Source organism: Corvus kubaryi, unplaced genomic scaffold (assembly GCF_017639235.1).
Source record: "Corvus kubaryi isolate FWS band 111438036 unplaced genomic scaffold, C.kubaryi_AGA036_p1.0 37308, whole genome shotgun sequence".
NCBI classification, from domain to species: domain Eukaryota; kingdom Metazoa; phylum Chordata; class Aves; order Passeriformes; family Corvidae; genus Corvus; species Corvus kubaryi.
Window position 1 is genome coordinate 8,835,769 of NW_024581096.1, and position 21,799 is coordinate 8,857,567.

Sequence of the window (21,799 nt, forward strand, 5' to 3'; positions counted from 1 at the left end):
AGGTTTTCTTTCTCCTCCTTTTTCTTTTTTCTCTTTTTTCTTCTTCTCTTTTTGTGTTTCTATTTCCTCCCTTCTTCCCTTCCTTTTTTCCTTCTCTCTTCCTCTGTCCCTCCCTCCCTCTCCCTTCCTTCCTTCCTCTTTCGCTCTCTTTTTCTCTGTTCTTTCTGAATCACAGCGGCAGGGCTGAGGTGCGGACCAGGGCCAGAGCCCGAGGAGAGGCGCAAGCAGGCGGGAGCAGGAGGGGTTCCCCGAGCCGCTGATCCCCCCCTCCCCGAGCAGGAGGAGCCGATCCTGGATGCCGGCAGAGGGAGCGCACAGCTCTCCTTCTCCAGGGCCTCCGGAGCTGCCCAGCGCAGTTCAGGGACGCAGCAATACGTGCGGAACAGGTTTGCGCGGAGAAGTCCCGTCCCGTCTATTACAGAATCAAAACGGGGATTTAAAGCAAGCAATGGTTTAAACTGAATAATTACTTTCGCCTTGTCCTCATAGTAGATTTCATACTAGTCAAATAGAATAATCACTGTTTATTTAACCGTTTGGTCAGAATTCACATCTGGGACGTGCCGTAAACAGACACGAAATCATTTCTAAAGAGCAAGGAGGTAACAGACTAACCGTTCTGAGAGAGCCAAAAGCGGCCTTGCAGCTCTTACAATTTCCATAAAGCAAGTAAATTTATGTAAGAAAATACATGTGAGCTAACACAAATAAAGCAACGTTCATGCAAAGTCAGGAAAGCCAAATGCTAAGCTTTAACTTCCTTAGTTTTAACTCTTCACGTTGTATATCCTGTAGTTTTTATGGTAGACCATAAATAACAAAATGATACATTAAGGTTTCCATTTAATAAGGAAACCAGGAATAGAAAATAACACGTGTATGACTTGGCCAAGTAAACACTGTGGAAACAGTCTTAAATTTTAGTGTTTCCTGAGTCTGGATTGAGGATGTTTTAGACCCACATCTGGATCAAATGATGTGACTTGAGTTCTTCTCAGACATGAAGCTGTGGCATAAGATTCATTCTTACACTAGTATAACCCCACTGCACTGGTTTCCTTTGGTTTGGTTTGGTTTGGTTTGATTTTTTTTTTCAAATTTGGGGAAATTTACTGTATTTAGATTGAAAAGAAACAGTAAATTTTACCAGTGAAGGAAGTAATTTTTAAACATAGTATCACACTGGAAAACAGGTGAAAAGGTTAAGAAAAAACATCACATCTCAAGAAAAATTATGCTTCTTGAGACAGCCACACTTAAAAAAGCGTGTGCAGTTGATTGCAACTGAAAATTATCTGTCTTACATGAAATTACGCCAGGACTACTACATCAGTTTTAAGTGAATTGTTCCATATTTACACAAGCACAAGTGTGATTAAACAACACCTTTGGTCAAATCTAAAATACAAGATCATACTTTTCCAGAGCATACTTTTTTGACAAAAACATCTGTTCCACTTTTGTGGTACTCATAGCAGAAAACTCCCAGGGTGAAATTCTGTTCTCTTATTATTTGTATAAAACACCATTATCATTTTTAGGGCTCAGCTGGAGTCTCTGGAATGTGCACCTCTGACTTGGTTTAGAGCTCTTAGCTTTGAAAATGTCTACAGTCACATTTAACAGAGGGAAATGTGGGTGCACACAAGCATTATGTGCAGATCACTAATCGGAGTGTATATTTGAGATCCATGACAACAAAAGAAAAACCAAGTTGTATCTGGTGTACTGTGAGTACTCTGTAAAGCATCCTAAGCAGGTAGCAGTCTTCCACAGCTGCAGTATGCCTTAAAAAGAGCCAGAATCAGTTTTGAACTATGAAGTATTCAGAGTAGGTCTGGTTTCGGTGATGGCCTCAGACACATTATCACACCCACCCTGGCACATCAAACTTCCCTCAGAGTCGGAGCGAAGTGGATTAGAAGAAATTTATCTTTCAGCTTCCTAGGCCTTTCCCACCTGGACTCCAGATGCCCTCCAGGGGGGAGGATTATTTGTTCTCAAGCCTGTGGAGGCTTATCCCTTAGGCACATGCCTTGTAGGGTGGTGTCCAGAAGATGGGTCTGGGAGGAATTGGTTGAGATTTGGGACTGAGATTGCATCAGGAAGCCCAGAGGTTTTTCCACAGTTGCACATGGGCCAGCTACCTGAAGTACCTAGATTTCACTACAGCTACCCCAGCCCATAAAAAATAAAAACAAATTAACTGCCAGCTTCACTGTGAACCATTTCAAACCAATTTGGGTAATTGGTCAATATTCAAGTAACTTCCGAGCTCCATTACAGAGTTTACTTGCTGCCACTAATTAATAGCTTCAGTTGCAATCAAAAATCAATGAGTAGGCTAGTGTATAGTAATGTAAGAGTTACATTAGTAACTCTTACAAGAGTACATTAAATGTGATTGAGAAGGAAAATGCAGTTTCTGGTAGCCAAAACAAGCAACAGAGTAAAACTGCATCACATAATTTCAGGTTATATGTTGGTAAGCCCATTATCAGAGCACAGACACTAAAATAATGTATTTCCTGGAGAGTCCAGCACCAGATTGCAAGAACAGACCCCTCTTAGGAGAACACACATCCTACCTGGGGTGGTGAGCCAAGGTTTTTCTGCTTCTGCCAGCACTGTTTTCTCTGGCAGGAAGAGAGCTTTTACAAAGGGCCCTCACCAGACCTATTGCTACCTGATCTTGCCAGGTTATCAACTGTGTTACAAATTCTATCTTTATGGTGTTTTTCCCTTTTAGTATATTTTTGATCTATACTTAAAATATTCTCTGCAGTACTACCAGAGCAGAGATCACTAAAATAGAGATGACTGACTTCATTATTTCAACTAGTTAGCTACAATATGAGTCATTGTCTAACTTCCCAGCGCAGCCTGATATAAGTTGCTTGCAGTGTGTCAAGTCTATCCAGAACAGCTAAAATGGAAGAAGCTGTACTTTATTACCCTTTGAAAACTGATTTGGAAACATAATCACATATTTATGGCTTTCTGATGAGGTTGCCACTAATGAGGTTAAATTCTTTCTGAAAAGTCTTGAAAAGTTAAAACTGGCTTGTTCAGCAAAAGAGCAAGTGGAAGAAGGAAAAGGAGTATTTTAAATATACAATTGTTTCAGGGATTTATAGTGCCAGTGTTTTGGAACCATATTATTCATTAGTCTCTTTCTCCAAAAAAAATTGGTAAGAGTCCAAAACTACAACCTCTTCTTTTGAAAAATATGCCTAAGTTAGACCACTTTATATAATAAAAAGTTTAATCAGTTATAAATAAAGTGTCACTTTTTTTCCCCCTCACAGACACAGGGGATCTTAAGGCCCCAGTTTCACACTTAATATTCCATCAGTGTTTATTTGCATCTACTGTAACAAACATACCCATAGTAACAGAAAAATATTACAATAATGGAGTCTTGCAGAGAAACCATCAATTGTAATGACCAGTATTTAGTGAGCTCCAGATAGGAAACAAATAACATACAAAGCATAACTATAATACCAAACATGAAATACAGAACAGTGGTAAATCATGAAATTAAAATTATGCTTCCTGCAATAAAATGATCTGTGCTGCAGAGAGAGACTTTTTGGTAGGTTTGGAGTCAGCCCATATATGTGAGGTTTAGCACTAAGAGTGGAAGGAGTTTAAATCATTTCAGCCACAGTGTTAGACTAAGACTCTGAATTTCAGGAATCAAGAAAGAGTGCAGGGTCTAGAAGATCACAATGTACTTTCTCTAGGATCAGTCCAACAAATCCTCGCTGGAACTGTCACAGACATAGTTCACAATTAGAAAAAGATGAGTTAGTAAGAGCCCATTTCTGTGGCTAGGAAGAATAGTGGTTTTCATTATCAGGTTTTTTTACCTTTCTTGGATGCCGATGGCATTCAGCAAGGATTTCTCAACTTTGTTTCAGTCATTATTACAGTAGCAGAAAATTCAGACATCTAAGGATGTCAGACACGTTGTGACAAAGTAGAAATTTTCCAATCCAGTAATCACAAAGGAACTGGGATAAAATACTCAAGCATGTTTATAATCTGTAGGCATTTAGTATTTTATTTTATATAGCAAAGGGTTGGTAACTCCACTAAAAGTAAAATTTATTAATGAGAGGATTTTTTTTAAAAAAAAGTGATAAAACTCCTTTAGGGTTCCTTTGGCTGAGATCCTAACATGGGACATTTCAGCACATTTTACACAGTAAACATGTGAAAACAAAGAACTAGGACAGTTCTCAGTTTGCATCCCAACAAAAATACAGGTTTTATGACTAACTAAAATCTATACTGTAAAATAATGCAATTGGTTATCCTGGACATACAGTGAATATTTGTAATATAACTGCCTCGTCCATAATTCCTTCTCAAATTGTTATTTTACCAAAAACCCATAATTTTTCTTGGCTTTAAAGCTCCTGCTATACCAAGTTTTCTTAGAGTCGTATCATAATCCATTTTTACAGCGGAAATCCCTAGGGAAAGCAAGTGGAAATTTCAAAAGCTCTTTATTTCAATAGAGTTGGCTCATCATAAGCAATTGTCTCAAGTACAGTTATTTGAGTTATCTTAAGGCCAGAACCTTAGTAAACAGGAAAAAGTGATATAACTAAGTTTATATTAAAGTATCTTGTTTGCAGCATTACGTCCTGTTACCAAACTTGGCATATATTGTAACTGCTGGATGATTACCCAAGAGAGCTCAGTCATTAAACTGAATTTTCCTGCGCTCATTTTTTCATTCATTTGTGCCAAAACCCTTAATCTGAATCTACCTAAGCACATAGGAATGCCTGTCGAGGAACAGATTAATACTTTTTAGTTCCTGCTTAATACATTGTCCAAACCTGTTTTGACTGTGAAGGCAAATACAACTGCCCAAATCAATATCAGATTCACCATAAACGTTTATCATTCCTTGCAGGTGACCTAGAGTGGCTGTCAGCAAAATAATCACTAATTTGTTGAGACTTTTACAAAAGTTGGAGCCCTCTGTCCATATTCTGACGTGTTTAAATGACAAAGACACACATTGCTGTGTCCACCAGCCTTGGTAGTTGAGCAACATGAAGTTAGATCAGGAGTCCCTACAGAGAAGAAGCAGGACCAACAACAAATAGAAAGGTATAATTTAGTTTTTTTCATAATAGATTTTAACAAATTAATTTTAAATGTGGTTGCAGGAACATGCATTCATTTCCAGAAAGGCTCTTTCCTGTAATTTGTGAGCTACAGCTTCTCAGCAGTTGAGTGCAGCCCATGGTGGATGACCTGTACTAGCAGCATCAACTGTCCCTCAGAGAAGACTTCAGCATGCTCCAACCCCCTCAGGAAGTGGGGAGAAGGACATCAATGCTACCTCCTCGACTTTCTTTCTGAGCTACAGACCATTGTCAGTCATCAGCTTCAGTGGTCACCCTGCTGAAGAGTCACTCCACCAATTTCAGCCATGAGCGAGCATAAGGTAAGCAATTGCAGCCCTTTATTTCTACTCTGCCTTGCTAAATCTGCAATCATCCAGCCTGGTGTGGTCAGTGACACTATCTGCCCAGTCTAAAGGACCTCAAAGACCACCTACTCAAACTCAAGCAGATGCAAGTGGGAGTATGGTGATTTTCTTAAGAAGGGTGCTCTTATTTACTGACTGATAGGAGAGGGAGGCTCTACCAACGATAGGTCATCTGTAAGAAAGTTTTGAAAAATTGAAAATTAATATGTTATGGTGTTGGCAAATCTTTTGCATCTGGTCAGTTGTCTATGGTTTGTATCTTTTCTATATGTGTCTAACAGGATGACAGGAAATTAATATTTAATGTCACAATTCCATAATACTATTTTAGAAAATACATTTTTTTAAAAATAAAATCATGTTCATAAATATCTTACTGATATATGTTATAAAATAAATTAGTTTATGGATTTTACAAAATCATATCATAAATTCTAAAAATAACATTATGAGAATTATAGATATAGTATAAAATTTTTCATTTCGCAATTATTTATTTAGAAAGGGAACAAATGTGTGCTGTTCAACAGGTAGGTATTTATGGAATGTTCTTCCAACTTTACTGGGACTTCCTACTTGTAATATGATCCTTGCTGGAAAAGTTTGCACTAGGTATAACCTAATTTTTTAGTCTTTGTTACATTTATATAGTATCACTAAAACCACAGATGTTAAAACGTGTTATTAATGTACAATAATTACAACTGCTAAAATTCAATTATACTAAAACATGAATTAAGTATTTTCATTGTAATGAAGAGCAGAATTGGTTTTCCATCTCTTCTAATAAAAAATCTGCCCAACTTTTTAAAAAAATCATTGAAAATACTCAGTGGATTGTTTTTCACTGCACTTGTTTGACAACTAAGGAGTGAATAGTAACTTAGTATTTAGGTAAAAATCATGGTAACATTGTAAACAATTGTGATTGTATTAGTATAGTGAGTATTTTAATTATTGATATGAATTTAATTATGAAACTGCAGCTATTAAACCCATGGCCTTTAAACCTTTAAGAGACATATTGCCAGCAGTCAGAATTTCATAATCACTTTGTTAACTAGCTACTAATTTCTTTCACAGACACATAAAGCCAATTCAGGTCATAGCTTTTGCTTTTGGGCACTGTACCAAGGTTTAGAGCCAGACTTTCATATAATCAACAAAATTATTAACTCTTTCCTGAGCTGAGATCCCAGCTAACATTCAGATCTATTCCTTTTCCTATGGATCTAGAAGTCTCTTTCAGCTATCACTCTTTGGAAATTATTAAAATAAATAAAGTCTCATTGTACTCTGATATATAGGGTAGATGAACTGAGCAAGCTGCATTTGCACCTGCTGCAGGTGGTTGTCTCTGAAACTTAATGGCTCCGGGAGAGATGTTCCAGGAAGGCGAAATGCTTTCAGGCCTTATCGGAATTAAAATCTTCAATTAATGCAAGTTAAATAGTCCTTATTTCCCCAGTTGTGGGCCAAAGTGATGGATTTGAAGTACTCACAAATATAATGCAGGTTTAAGACTTCTATACAAGAGGGACATTTCTGAATGGAATTTGTATTCCAGAGCTATTTTGGAATTTTCTTTCAGAATTTTTTTTTCAAGCAGGAGTTTATATTTTGATTGTAGAAAATTTCAGTTGTTAAGATGAAAATGGTAATTTATGACTTTGCAAATTGTTCTGGGGAGGATATGGAAAGTGGCAGGAAAGAAAGGCTTCCAGCACTGGGAGTCTGGAGAGCCTTGGAGGCTGGCAGCCTTCAAACAAGGCAGGGCCCTTGCTCAAGGTCCCCTGTCCAGCCCCTTTTTGGCTGAGCTTCCTGGCCTTGCCTGCTACCTGTGAGTGCATATTTCCAGTCTTCCATATTCTGCTGTAGGGCAGTAAGACAGCAAGTATAGAGCAGTCCTTGTATTTAAAATTCATTTAAGAGATAAGAATTTTGGAGGTTTTTTATGACTTGGAATAAAAATTTCATTTCTTCTCAATCCAGGTCTAATTTTAATTAACCCAAAACTGAATAATACTGTCTTTCAATAAATAGGTTCAGTGACACTTGAATTTTATTCCTACTGCAGTTGTCATAGCCCTGTCTATACTCCTAGAATGTTATTTGATTTTGTGCTATGTTTGCTGTACAAAAAATAGCTTATGGTCTGATGACACTTAGGGAAAAGAACAAAGACCTATTCTTGTTAAAATGAAACTAGAAGCCAAGTCTGCATAGAACAAATGTGTGTGGGAAACTTGCTCTCCTGAAATTTTAGGCATGATTAATATAACACACCTGAAACCTTTATTGTATGAACACAAGGAACCTGGGAGAAAAAATGGATGAAGAGCTGCTAGTCCAGGATATGAAACTAGAGATGATAGAAGTTACAAACAGCTACTGTAACTGAAGCATAGGTGTAGGATTTAGGGGAACAGAGAAACATGAGGATGAAGGTGCCAAACTGAACACTAGTGATGACATATACTGTGAAAAAGAACTAATATACATAAAAAGCAAATTGACCTGAGTCAAAAAATCAGTCTCTGATAAAGAATGATGGTGCAAGTTTTCTTGACTAATGTTGTAAATCTCTGTGAAATCTTTGGATTAGATTTGTATATAAAACAAAAATTTTGGTATTTTTATTTGAGAAAAAAACTACTACAAATTTACATCATTATGGGAGACTATAGCATCGGATATCCAACCTACGAAAAATAGGACTGTGCTAGTTAGCCCTGGGTGGGGTGGCTCTCAGCTGACAATCAGCTGAACCCATGAGAGGTGAGGGTGTGTTAGACTTTATTTAAGAAAGTAGTAAAAGAATCTGAAACACTTGGCCATGAACAAAAGATGATGTGAAGATAGAGTCATAGAACAATTAAGGTTGAACGAGTGCTCCAAAATCATTCTGTCCAGCTGTTAACCCAGAACCACTAAACCATAGTGTTCACCTCTAAACCATATCCCCAAATGCCGTATTCACAACCTTTAGAACACTTCCAGGGATGATGATTCCATCACTTCCTGGGCAGCCTGGTCCAATGCCTAACCACATTTTCACTGATTTAATTTTTCCTATTACCCAGTGTAAACCTCTCCTGTCACAACTCAAAGCCACATCCTCATGTCCTTTCACCTGTTACCTGGGAGAAGAGTTGCTTTACTTTAATAGAGGGACAAACAAAAGCTGATCTGCATTGCAGACTCTCAGTTTTAGATGGGTGAACTAAGGAATTCACTGAGTTATGAAGTATTTTGGCTTGGTGATAAAGAATAGTCACACTCCCTTATGTCCTTCTTTACAGTCACTAAGTGTCTTTGGAATTTAGTTCCCATTTCAGATACACTTAGTGGAATTTTTTGAGTGACAAATATTTTTAACAATAAGTGTTGTTAGGTGTTAAGAAAGCCTAGTTCTGAATGCTTTCCACTGCCACTTGAGAATGTCTTTGCATTTATGATCATATTTTGATGTTTATGTTGTATTTATAAAGTTGGGATAAATATTGTAATCTTTTGTGAATACTTTAGGTTAGACGAGATATACTTAAAAAATTCACTTGTAAGTCTACAAATATATAATCTTTACAGGGCAATAGCCATTTGAAGGCACAGTTTTGATTGCTGTTGAATGACACAATGAAATCTGAAGGCTTCTTGTTCTAGATCAAAGATCATGCAGCCATGAGTCACTAAGTGGGCTTTCATTAATTTTATAATGGTGTTTCAGGTGCATTCCAAAAATATTGCTTAACTAACTTGTTAACTTCTTTGGATTTATGCCAAATTCTCTGTCTTTCCAGAATCAGCATGCATGCTGTCTCTGTGCTTTGGCTGATCTCTGCTTAATCTATACCCCATTTATATTTCTAAGAACTGGACTGTAAAATCTATAGTATGGCAGACAGACACATACACTACAATCGAAAGAAGATATAATGCAAGACAGTAGAAATATTAATAATAATGATAATACTATAAATTAAAGAAGAAAGCCAAACCAAACCAAAAACAAAACAAAAAACTGGAACTAAACCAAAAAACTCTGGGAAAAATCTTGATATATATGATTGTCAAGTCCAAGATAGCACAAGCCATTTTATCTGATTCACAAACCTTTGCTGTCTGTTAAGAATACAGAAGTACCCCAGAAAATATCTTGATTCTCTTTAGCTCTTTGCAGCTCTTCATTGCCAAGAAACACAAGAAGGGGTCAGAAGTATATGTCACAGAATATCTAGAAAAAATAATGACATTGGATAAAGTTGACATAGTTATTAGTTTTGAGTATTTCTTTTGCAATTCAATCGGAAAAGCAGGTTGGTGTCATCCATCTCTGGAAGAGCGACAGGCAATTAAACCAGAAAATTTTATATGTCTGTAATTTTTGGAAAATGACTGAAATCAGAATGACATAATGAAATCCTTTTTTGTATTTTAACTTAAACTCAAAGTTTATTTTTGTCAGATTTAAAAATACATTTGGCCCTTCAAGTAGACCAAATAACACTCATTGTAGAAAATAAAATGCCTTGCTACCTCAACCTTAAATCGTATGTTTAGGTTTTTACTTTCTAATATTTCAGTTTGTGCTATGTCTGGAATTCAGAGAAATTAATCAATAGTATCAAATCTTCTTTCTGTTGAAACCCAGAGAGAACATACTAAACCAAGTGTTATCAAGAACCAGTTACAGAAGAAAAGCAAATGCCCAGTTTCTCAATATTCACTAGAGCAGAAACTTTCAGCAGCATATTTAATCTAGCAGGATTTATCAAGGCATGTTTCAGCAAGAGTTGCTTACAAGGGCACAAGTTGTTTATTCAAGTATTCTTCATCCAAGTTAGTATTGACATTGATCGGATGATTTTATGTGGGGAATCCCTCTTACCTTCAGATAAGATGACTTCGCATATATCTCAGTGGCAATCATACACGTGTATACACTTTTAGCCTCTAAGCTCATTCTGCTTCGCTCCTTCAAATAGAGTAAAATGGTTTTAAGCCTTGAGCTTTTTCTTTGAGTTGGATTCTAGACTCCCTGAACTAGGTTAAGAGCTTCTGTTTTACATCAAAGAGTAAGTCAAGATTTGAATTCTCTTCCAAAACCAGGTAATCCGTCTACAATAAAGCAGGTGGAAGGACACTAAAGAAAAATAGCTGCTGTAACAAGCCTGTAAAGTATGTCACTTCCACCAGATATCTCTTCAGCAGGTGCCAACAAATCCCTATCTCTTGCCTCCCACTCAAATGCTGTGGTGGTTGTTATGAGAAATTTTGTTAGGAAGAAAATTCAGAAGTAAGATTAGATTTGTTGCTGCTCAAGGTATTTAAAATGGGAACTGGAAAACTTGAGCTGCAGAAAGTTGAACTAGCTACTGCTTTGAGACTGTTTGTTCTGTTCTGCTTATTATCCATGATGGCAGCAAACAAATTCTTCTCTGCATTAATTCTGATGATGAGTTCTCCTATGATTATGAAATCCAAGGAATGTTTTCACCACACAATTGCCAGATTTAATTTAGTGTGGCTCACTCTTTAAAAGGCTCTCTTTTCTTCAACTCTCTGGACATTACTTGTTGAAATCAGTACATTTCAAATGTACTTACACCCCTGTAAATCATCTCTTGCCATTTGCTGTTGTTGTTAGGAACATCATGAGCTCATAAATCAGTGGACTTTTCACATTTTTAGGATTATCTCTCGAAAATCTTAATAACCCTTAAGCTGACTCCAGCAAGAGTGTTTACCACACTCAAATGTCTTATGGGATGGTCTGCCTCCACACATTTAGATCACATGGAGAACCACTTCAAATGTACATTAGAAAAATCCCTGATGCATTTGCTCTTAGTAAGACTTCAGTGTCTGGTACCTCCTGCCATCAGATAATTTCCATGGTCTTTGAGGCAACTTAAGAAGTGAGAGTTTCTTAATGTGGCTGTGTGACAGCACACTGGAGATGTTACAACACTGTCTTGCAGGACTTAAATTTTGTTCTCAGTTTGATGCCTTGTCTCTTCACAGTCTCATCCAAAGTCTTCTAAAACTCCTAAAGCCTTTGATAATCTGTGGTTTATTTCATCATGTGGGTGTGCATCTTATAAATGGTGCCTCTTAGTGAATGACTTCCAGTGCAGACAGCAGAAGTGGTGTTAGCTAGCGTTAACAGGACCTGGTTGATAAGTGATTTTTATCCTTTTTTTTAAATGAAGAGTAGAAACAAAGTTATCACAAGTCCTGTGGACCTTACTGCTAGCCATAACACTTTTTTTTTCAAGAGCATGTTAGGATCATCTGAACTATTATTATATGTAACCAATGGATCAGCAAAGGAGGAACCTAACACTAAGCTCCTGACAGAGCACTGTCAGTAAAACAAGAAAGGTCTTCAGAGAGACAGAGGAATTCATTAAAAAATCCTGGGCTGAAAAACTTGCTGGAAAATCTTTCTGGAAAAGCTTGCTAGAAATGGAGACTAGGTGAAGAAAAAGTGCAGTTTTTCCCCTTTTTGGAGAAGCATTTGGATAAATGAAAGGCAATTCATAGCATAAGAAAGGTAAGATAAAAAGCTAAACCAAAATGAAAAATTGCCCTCCTTAAATATTTATGACTTCAATTGATGAGATTCTTATTCCTGATGGACAGCTTGCAGACTAATGAGTTTTTAATTGTTCTTACACAATTAAGGGTGATGGTCTTTTGCTAAATCTTGAGTTTCAGCCATAGTTTATGTAAGTTGTTCACATTACTCAACCTATAATGATGTACTTGGCTTCATTGCTTGTGGTCTGGTTCTCATTTGTCTGGCATTACATTCTAAGATTGCACTGACTCAGATTTCCTTTAGTTTTACAACAAAAAGCAATAGCATGTATTGCATGAGGCATCTCAAATTTATTCACTTGTTTGTGGTCATTTTAGTGCAGGTTTCTCAAGCAGGTGTATACAGACATGTATCTCTGCATTCAGAAGATAAATAGGAACTCCTCAATGTAGTGTCACTACCATTACTTCTTCACCATAAAATGACTGATTTGCATTGAAAGTCTTTAATGTTATTTGAAATTTTTCAGTCCATGATGTTCCTGAGAAGAGGATGAAATCCTCATCCTTTATTTTTAATAAAGATTGAGATGTATGTCTTTTATACTCAAACTATTCTATGTAGTAGAAAAAAAATGTGCATCATCTATTTGGCAGTACTTCCAGCAAAACTTGCCTAACCTTTATTAAGATAAGGCACTGCTGAAGTTGGTAAGTCTTTTAACTGGAGCAGGAAGGCAGGAGTTGTCCATTGTGGTGTTACATAATCTTTTTGCTTATGAAAAAAAGAACTCCTATACATTTTAATAAGCTTTAAGTCAATTAGACTTTTTTTCTGTAAGCATAAAAAGGGTTATCCAAAAGTTCATACTGATAAGGTGAAGTGGATTCCAGAATTTAATAGACTTTGGGATTTAACTTTTATGTCTATTCACACAGCAGAAACAATGGTGTAAAGTTCAGCATATGCTAACCAAAGCATGTATTTGACAGTCTATACTTCAACTCTTTCTGCACTGTACATGGCTTCATTCTCACTAGGTCCAGCTAGAATTATTAAAATTAAAACTACTATAACTGAACCACAGAGTCAAGCATATGCTATTGTCTTACCTCTATTTTGTCATCCCTGCACACAACCAGAATAGAATATCTCCAGAGAGGGGGAAAAAAAAAAACCTGAAGAAAAAAAAAGGATGAACCATAAGGTGGATTTTTAAAAACAAAGGTTTTTTAAAAAACAATTATCAGTTTTTCTGATGGGCCTGGAAGTAAGATAGAATTCAATAAGAACTTAAATTTAATTCCTGGGCTCTAGATTCCTGGGGATGTTTCTTTGAGCCTATCACTCCAAAATGGTAAGTGGTAGGGTAAGTGATGGAAGAGGACTTTGAAGACAGAGAGAGATGATTTTTGTAGTGTGACTTCACAGGCACTGTATAATTACAGAACACTCTGGAAATGATTGGTGCTGTAAGAAGCAACTGAATGAAGCCTGAGAAGCCACATTTTGACAACAGCTCACACATGATTAAGACTGAGTATTTAATAATCTCTCTTATGTTCAGCTATAGTTGTTACTTTAAAAGAAGTAAGAAAAATTAACAACAAAAAAACCCTCAAAGAGATGACCTTGAAATCCCAAACTACAGATTGTAACAACTGGATGTGGAGAGCCCCAGTTTTGTGATCAGGAACTGTAACACTCACCCTGTAGATAAATAGAGGGACAAACCTACACAAAATACTCAGCATGAGGTTTTCAATAACGTTGAAGTACCTCTATCTTAGTTTGGACAGATTTATCATTAACAACAGGAAATTTAAAAAAAAAAATGTAATACAATCTGATGATCATTTTGTCAATGAATGACAGCCATTTTGTGTTCTCTGACTCTTGGAATAGTTTTAATAGAATTTATGCACTTCTTCAAATATCAAAACATGTTCTCTCTTCTGGCAGCAGCCAAAAAATCATAAAAGGAAATCGTAAGTCCTCCTGGCCATGGAGAAATCTTGTGTGTATGCCTGCAATCTGTCTGTTGTTGGCTTATTCTGTTCTTTTTCATTTTCTTTTTCTGTAGTAGCTTCAGCACTGACCCCTAAAAACCAGGACAAAAGCCCAATTTCTTTTCCTTTTCTATAAAAAGGCCAATAAAAATGGCAAATATAGAAGACTGGATGACCATTGCAGTGATTCATTTTGGCAATTCACAACTAACTTATGTAAAGTTCATCTGGTTCCTGGAGTTTGACTCTGTGCCATTATTCATGCAGTTCCTGGGGTACTAACTCAAAATTCAGTCAATTAACTCCCCAAGCACCTCCAAGGATTCCAGATCTTCTTTATCCAGGACACATTGTTCCAAAATCAGAATATGTTTTCTCAGAAATTACTTTAGTGACATACTATAAGAAATTTTGCATTCCCACATGTGACTTGAGATTTCAATACACAATTTGAAGTGATGTTGATGAAAGCAATCAGCTTTCAAACTGTTCTAATATAGAACACAATGGATCTGTAGTCAGTGGAAAAGCTTCCCCTTCCCTTTCCAAGATCACTTCAGTTGGCTTCAGATTAGGCATCATGATTATCTTCTTCCCATGAGGACAATGAGGAAGGTCTGCATTCCTCATTCTATTATGCAATTCACCTTGACATGCTTTTTAAATTTGAGACTGTCCCAAAAAATGTAAAATATGATAGTCTTCTTACACAGATGTTTTATTTTCAGAACAGCAATAACAAGAACATTAGAGTTTCAGGAAGAGCAATAAAAGTAAAAACACACATTACATAATATAGTTTAAAGAACCTGCAAAGAATTAGTTGGAACTATAAATACACTCAGATGGACTGTAATACTTTTAAATCAGAAGGAGGTCACTCCTAAGACTCAAATTCCATATGGGCAAAACTCTACTTTCCTAAATCAAATGAGTAGCCCCACAGGAGCCAGTGAACAAAGAGAGAAGTAATTTTGTTTATGCAGGGCTTAGAATGAAGAAAAACATCTCCTACCTGCATATGCCATGCTCTTTCTTAGTAAGACATGAAAGGTGTCCTTCCAATAGCAATTATTTAGAATTTCATCTTAACCTGCTTCCTTCTTGAGCTGAGTGATTTGCAGGAGCAGGGCCAAGAACGGTGCAAATCAAATGGGTAGGTCCATCAGTCATTCCAACGGAAGTGTAGGACTAGGAAACCAAGGCAGCTTGATCCTGGTGGCTACAGCACCTTCAGAGCAGAGGAGTGTGTGCACTGACCAGTCCCAAAGGCAACGTCACCCACATTGTCATAAAATCCTTCTAGTTCTCTGCAGCTCTGTGCAGTAATACGAGTAAAGTCAAGACTGAAATACAAATGGCACCTTGCTGGCTCACACATATCGTTACAGTCAGGAGAGGATCAGGGCTCCAGAAGGTTTAGCTGTGTCTAAACTTCACCACATGGGAGGTCATACATGGATAGTGTGGCCCACTGGAGAGGAAGACATTTTAAGATTCAGATGTGAACCCCAGTTTGATCTTAAACTATGGGATTTGAAAAAAAGAAAAAGAAAAAAAAATTTAGTAACTAAGAATACTTTATGTTCCGCTCCTACAACTTTAAGGAGTTTTCCTATTATACGAAATTCTAAACTGTAGTAACTTCTGGATTCTTTTTTTTTTTTTGAACTGAATTATTATTCAAGTTTTCTATTTGTCTATAACCAGATAAACACATGCAGCTTTAAATACATACTATAACTCTATGGATTTTTTCAGCTAGTTCCGCACAGAATCATTTGTAAGATTAAAAAATAGTATAAATTCTGAGTCTAGCAAGATCACTTAAAAGAAATTATCCTGTTTACCTTATGCTTTATGAAATGGTCAAAGTATTTATTGAAATTAAATCCTTAGTAAAATGTATCATTTTAATCATGCAAGACACAAGTATCAATAAACACTAAAATTATAGAATGTCTCTAAAGCAAAATTGCGCCCTTAATGTTGAAACTTCTTTACAGAATAATAAAGACTAGAAGAAAAACTATCCTAATAACTCTGCTGTTATGTTCACTAATATAGACTGGCCTGCTCTTCATAGAGAAGGAAGCACTAGAGCACTGTGAGAGGGTACATTTGCAAGTGGCTCTCCTCATGAAGAGATATCAAAATTCACCTCTCAGTCCTACAGATTTCAAAGCATTAGTGGAAGGGCCAAGTTCACCCTTTCAGCCCTTGCTCCTTGGCTACAAGTCTCTGACCACTCTCGACAGCATGTTCATTCTTGAAAGCCCCTCTTTTAACCAGAGCATCTAGTGCAACACAGAGGAGATATGAGATTGTATTATCAATTTTTCTAGTCCAGGATGCTGACGAAAATGGCATACCTTGTTTCCTTTGGGTGAAACTTCAGCACACAGAAAAAACTTCAGGATAGTCTAAGCAGAAAAGAACAGAAAGAAAAAGAACACCAACATGAAAAAGTGTCTTGTCCTGTATCATGTGTCCTCCACACACAAACCATCACAGTCCAATGATGAAGATGAAAAAAGATGATCTTTGAAGACAACACACCTGTGTCAGAAAGGGAATACAGAAGAAGCAGAAACATACCTTTCCCAGAGAAATGTAAATCAAAAGTGAGTCTCTTTCTAACAATACAGAATTTACAGCAGAAATGCTAATACCAAAATATTCTAATGCCTGTAATTTTTCAGAAGACATACTGGTCTTCTCTTTCCCCTACATTTTTCTCAAAAGATGAGATTCTTAGCAATGTGAAACAGTGCATCATGAAAAACAACACTAAATGTAAGGGGCTGCCAATAAAAAGTAGTAACACGAAGCTGAGCAATCATAACCATGAGTACTAACAAGGCAGTTCAACCTTTCTAAAGCTAAGATATGAAAGCCTAACTTTAAATAAATATTTTTTTTATAGTAGCATCAAAAGCAGACTTGATTAAATTTGTTCACAAAGTTCTTGGAATGATTCTAGCTGGAATACAAATCTCTACAATTTTGGTCCAGAAGAGAGAACACCAGTAAACCCATCCCAGCTTTTGCAGCATTTTGCTTGAAACGTCTGATCAGAGTTTAGCTTGTAGGATCCAAACACAATTGAGCAACATTTGATTATGATTATTTTATTTGATTTTCTGAAGTATTTGCACAATATTCTTGTTACTTTGAAAATACCTCACTTCAAGCTGTTAAGCTTTTATTCAAGAAAGCCAAAAACAGTTTCTTTTTATGAAACACTGTAAATATAGAAAGCTGTAAATTAAGTTGCTTTGGAACAAAGAAAGCAATTTTAAGAAATGTTAAGTGATATATCTAGCTTTGAAATCATTCTCCATGGGTAGGAACAGGACTTTCCTTATTTTCTTGCCACAATGGGAAGCAAAAGAGCTAATTCAATTTCAGGCTAGAAAAAAAGAAAATAACTGTGTATATATTATAACACATACCAGTAGGTAGAAGAGATACTTAAGAAAAGGAGAACTGTGCTTATAACCACAAAACTTAGGTGTTAGCATAAGTTTTAGAAATACACTCCAAATTTTAAAAGTCATGAAGCAATTACTGTAGTATCTATTAGAATGTATGCTTTAACTACTTCTGTACCTACAATGATCACTTACAAACTTGTACTATTACTTACACATCACAGTGGTTTTGGAACTGAAGCCATGATGATTTTTTGCCTTTTCTTTTATACCCCTGTTATACCTTTTTTACAGCTTCTGTATTCTCAGTGCTTTTTCCCTACATTCCTGGACTCGCTTGTTCAGCTAGGAGACTAAACATTTTAGAAGCTTCATAGCTAGGGATCAGTGTGCCCCAGACCCCAAGATCCTCTCCAGAACACATTCTGTAAATGAAGATAGAACCAGCCAGGGGAAGGTTCCTTGGGGAGGGGGGCTCATTCGAGCTTCTCATTGGGGAATTTTTGATAGATATGCTAATTAGTAAAACCTATAATGTTATAACAGATCTTTTGGGGGTGCATTGTGGTGTGCATTTTGGTGCGTTTGAGCTGGATGTAGTGCACCTAAGGATCCTTAAAATAAATACCAGCGTAAAATCCCTTTTTCCCTTCTAACCATGTTTGACTCTTGATTTTAAGACCAAGGAAAGGTATCAGAACGATCACAACAAAACTAAATAAATAATTATTCAGGAAGGCACATACACTACTCTACTGATATGAATGGAGCTATTAATTATAAAAACCTGTCCTGATTTTAATATTCCTCTCATACACTGAACCATCCAACCTGAAACTGAACTGAAAGGTATTCCTCTGTACAGATTGGCAATTATTGAAACCTTACCACGAGAAAAGGTTTGGGAGCAGATGTTTCAAAACTGGTTTGCTGGGCTTAAAGACTTTTCTAAACAATGGTGATGGGTTACCTGAGTTGGAGCACTCCTACACCAGCAGCTCCAGCTGATCCCTGCTATGTCACTGCTTTGTGCCTCAGAGATCACCCCTTGGCAGCCTGTGTGATTTGCAGCCTTGGCTGCAAGAATACAACCAGCACTGGAACCTGCTCTTCAGGTTCAGCACGTGAAATCAGGGCCAAGGCAAGGCAGCTGGCTTGGAGGAGGGGTCCAGAGGCTTTATATAGGCTTAAGAGTACAATAGCATTGGCCAGGCAGCTGTGTCTGAATGAAAGTGCACAAAGAGAAGGCAGGACCTTTGTGGCGGTGCTCTGGCTTTATGGGGTGTCAGAAGAAAGGTGACAAGAACAGGAGAGAGATGTTCGACTGCCATTTCACACAGCCTGCATGAAACTGGAACAACCAGGTTTAAAAATAAAAGCCACCTGGTAAAAGAAAACATTGGAGGCCAATTTAGGGATATAGGTTAAAGGGTATTTGTTCAAAACAAGTCATAAACCAGTTCTATACTGAGTTGGTCAAGCGAGTAACTGAAAGGAAAGAGTCCAAGAAAACCTCTAATCTTATTTCCACAAAAAAAAGAAAATATATATATTTTAAAATTTTCATTACAAGCTATGTAAGAGCAGGTATTTTTATAACTAATTAAGAGTCAAAAAAACTCAGGAAGAAATTTTGCCCAGAAGTTGAAATTGATTTCTGAAAATGCAGTTCTGTGGGCCTGAATGTGAATGATTCCACCATCTACTTAGTGTAAAATTTCCTGTGTGTTTATACTCCCTTCCAATTATCACTTGTATTGATCACTGTGATTTCAATTCTTGGGGGGACCAATATAAAGCACCCAGTCATGATTTTTAAATTAACGGTGTATCTGAAAAGCATGTACATGGATCTCTATTAAAGCAGTGCTCAGAACAATATTGGTGTTCAATTTAAACAGCTGCTGAGTGCAAATCAGTGATGTCAGCACTAGCATGTTATACTGCTCTAGCAGTATATAACCTGAGAAGTTGTTTCCCGCTACGTTTATGAGTCCTGATAATCAATACAAAAGAGATCCTGAGATTAGCTTAGTTGTTTAGAACATGGTGCTCATAACACCAAGGTCATGGCCTTGTATGGGCCATTCACTTAAGCGTTGGAATTGATGATCCCTGTGAGTCCCTGCCAACTCAGAATACTCTGTGACTGGGAAAATCACACCTGAAACCTCCATCTGCCTTACTGCTACAGCTCCATATTACAGTGCTTGCTTACTGAAATGAAATTATTAGTTGGGACAGTGGAAATAAAGAATCCAACTAGCACAAACAGATTTTAATCTCCTTCTTCCCAATTTGAAAAGAAAAAATACATAAGAAGGACAGTGGTGTAAGAACTGGTAGATTTTGTTACCCAGACTTCTGATTACGACCCATTTTCTACCACTCTTCCCTTTAATTTAAAGAAAATTATATACAGAAATTTTATCTTTTTCCAAACTCTTGAAATCCAAATAGCGTGTCTCCTGACTTTTGTTAGTTTTCTGCTAAATTTCTGCCAGAGAGCATTGTTTGTTCTTTGTTTGAAATTATCAGCATCTTTTAGCCAAGTCTATCAACTGCAAGGAAATCTCTCAAGTTTTGAGCAATTTCTCTTCCACAAGCCATCTTCTATTAGGCAAAAAAACTTGCTGGGATAATTCCAAACTCCCTCTTCATCCCTCTGGGATGTTTCTTAAATTTCTGCACCAGGTCCTCAACAAAGAAATGAGCTCTTTCTTTTGGGATCAACAAGAATAAAGTGTTTAGTTTCTTAATTACTAGGCTAGGCTCTCTCCAAAAGTGTCTAAGTTTGGAATTCTTTTTCTGGCTACTTTTTCTAATCAAGAGCCAAGCATTTTCTGCTCCCTGGTTGGGAACATAATTATTTTCATTTCTTTTGGGCTTTTACTGTCTTTACTTGCAGCTCAGAACTGCCTTATATTCAGGAATACTGAACTGCAGACAGATATATAACAACATTGCAACAGCTACCTAGAGAGGACTCTGATAATTACCAGCGCTTTTTACATTAGCAAAAAAAGCAAAAGTACAAAAATGGGCTCTGTAAAAGCAGTGGATAATAGAACACTAGAAAAGTAAAAAATTGTTATTTTTATGTTCTAGCATTTATAGTCTTCACCAAGACTTTAAGCATTTAATTTGCAGCCTCCAAACTCCACACCAATCAAGCTCAATTTATTCAAGTGCAAATCCCACAGCAACTTTCAGCATTGCATAAAAGTAATTTCCCATACAGAAGCCGCAAGTGACTAGGATCAACTTGGAAATTTAAATACAATCTAGTTCATAAAAATCCTTTCTTCACCAATTCAAATCCTTTTTGCTGTTCCTCTGTCAAAAGTCACTCAATTATTTGTACTACAATGGCATTGCCCGGGCATCCAGACTGTGTACAAGCGTCTTCTCTGAAAACCATGAATTTCCTCCCCTCCTGAAGAAGTTTCTGAGTCCTTTCTAACAGTTGGTTCTGGGATTTGAGGTGCAGTAGCACAAATGACATTACTTTATACTTGCTTCATCTTCCTGTGTGTTAAAGAGTGAACTCTAAATTGAAAACACTCATTTGGATACCTTTAGAATGTTTCCAGTTCCTACCAAATACACTCTATTCCATATAAAGAGTTGGAACAGTTTAAGTACTTGAGAAATCTTCTATTCCCCAAGATTTGGGATATATCACTTACTGCTCTCTGATAATCCAGAGCATTCCACAGTGACCTTTTCCTCACTTTAATTACAGTCCAAACAATATATTTTATATATTTTGTTCCCAGTGTTTTACATTGTCTGCTACAGGGGAAAGCTATGAACTCTCTTGACCTACCAGTGGGATCAGAATTAACACATGTCCTCCAGTTTTGGTCATACTTGTAAAAAATTATTACTGTAAAGGATGTCAAATCAGCTCATTGTTTAGTTTCTTTTATCTTTAGGTGATACACCATAAAATCCTACAGGCTGACTTTCTGTCAATAACATGCTATGGCTTGTCCTAATACTGCACCACATCAAATCTCTCAAGTTTTCAACTAGTTACGATTGATGCTTCCTGCTTTTTTGGCTTGCAAAACATCCTCTAGATCTTTGACTCACATGAGCTTCACAGCTCTTGTTTGGTGATTACCTTTACAGAATAAGCTGCAATGAACCCAGGATCCTTGGTCTGTTTTCTGACTGGCTGCATCTTGGTCAGCCTCAGTATTGTCAACCATACATTCCTCAGGAGTAGAGCTCTCCTGTATGGAGCAAAGATTTTACTTTCATGCCGGTGCATTCACTGCCTCAATTC

At 36.9% G+C, this 21,799-nt stretch overlaps 1 long non-coding RNA gene across 1 annotated transcript in view; it reads right to left on the minus strand.

Annotated features, from left to right (window-relative positions):
* The window catches only part of LOC121664820, a 29,125-nt gene extending 12,626 nt beyond the window's left edge, over nucleotides 1-16,499 (minus strand). Inside the window, exons 1-4 of the long non-coding RNA XR_006016144.1 lie at nucleotides 16,444-16,499; nucleotides 15,087-15,598; nucleotides 13,175-13,240; nucleotides 9,632-9,752 (exon numbers count right to left, since the gene is read on the minus strand). This is a non-coding gene — a long non-coding RNA (uncharacterized LOC121664820). The remainder of the gene's footprint in view (nucleotides 1-9,631; nucleotides 9,753-13,174; nucleotides 13,241-15,086; nucleotides 15,599-16,443) is intronic.
* Nucleotides 16,500-21,799: the final 5,300 nt, after the last annotated feature.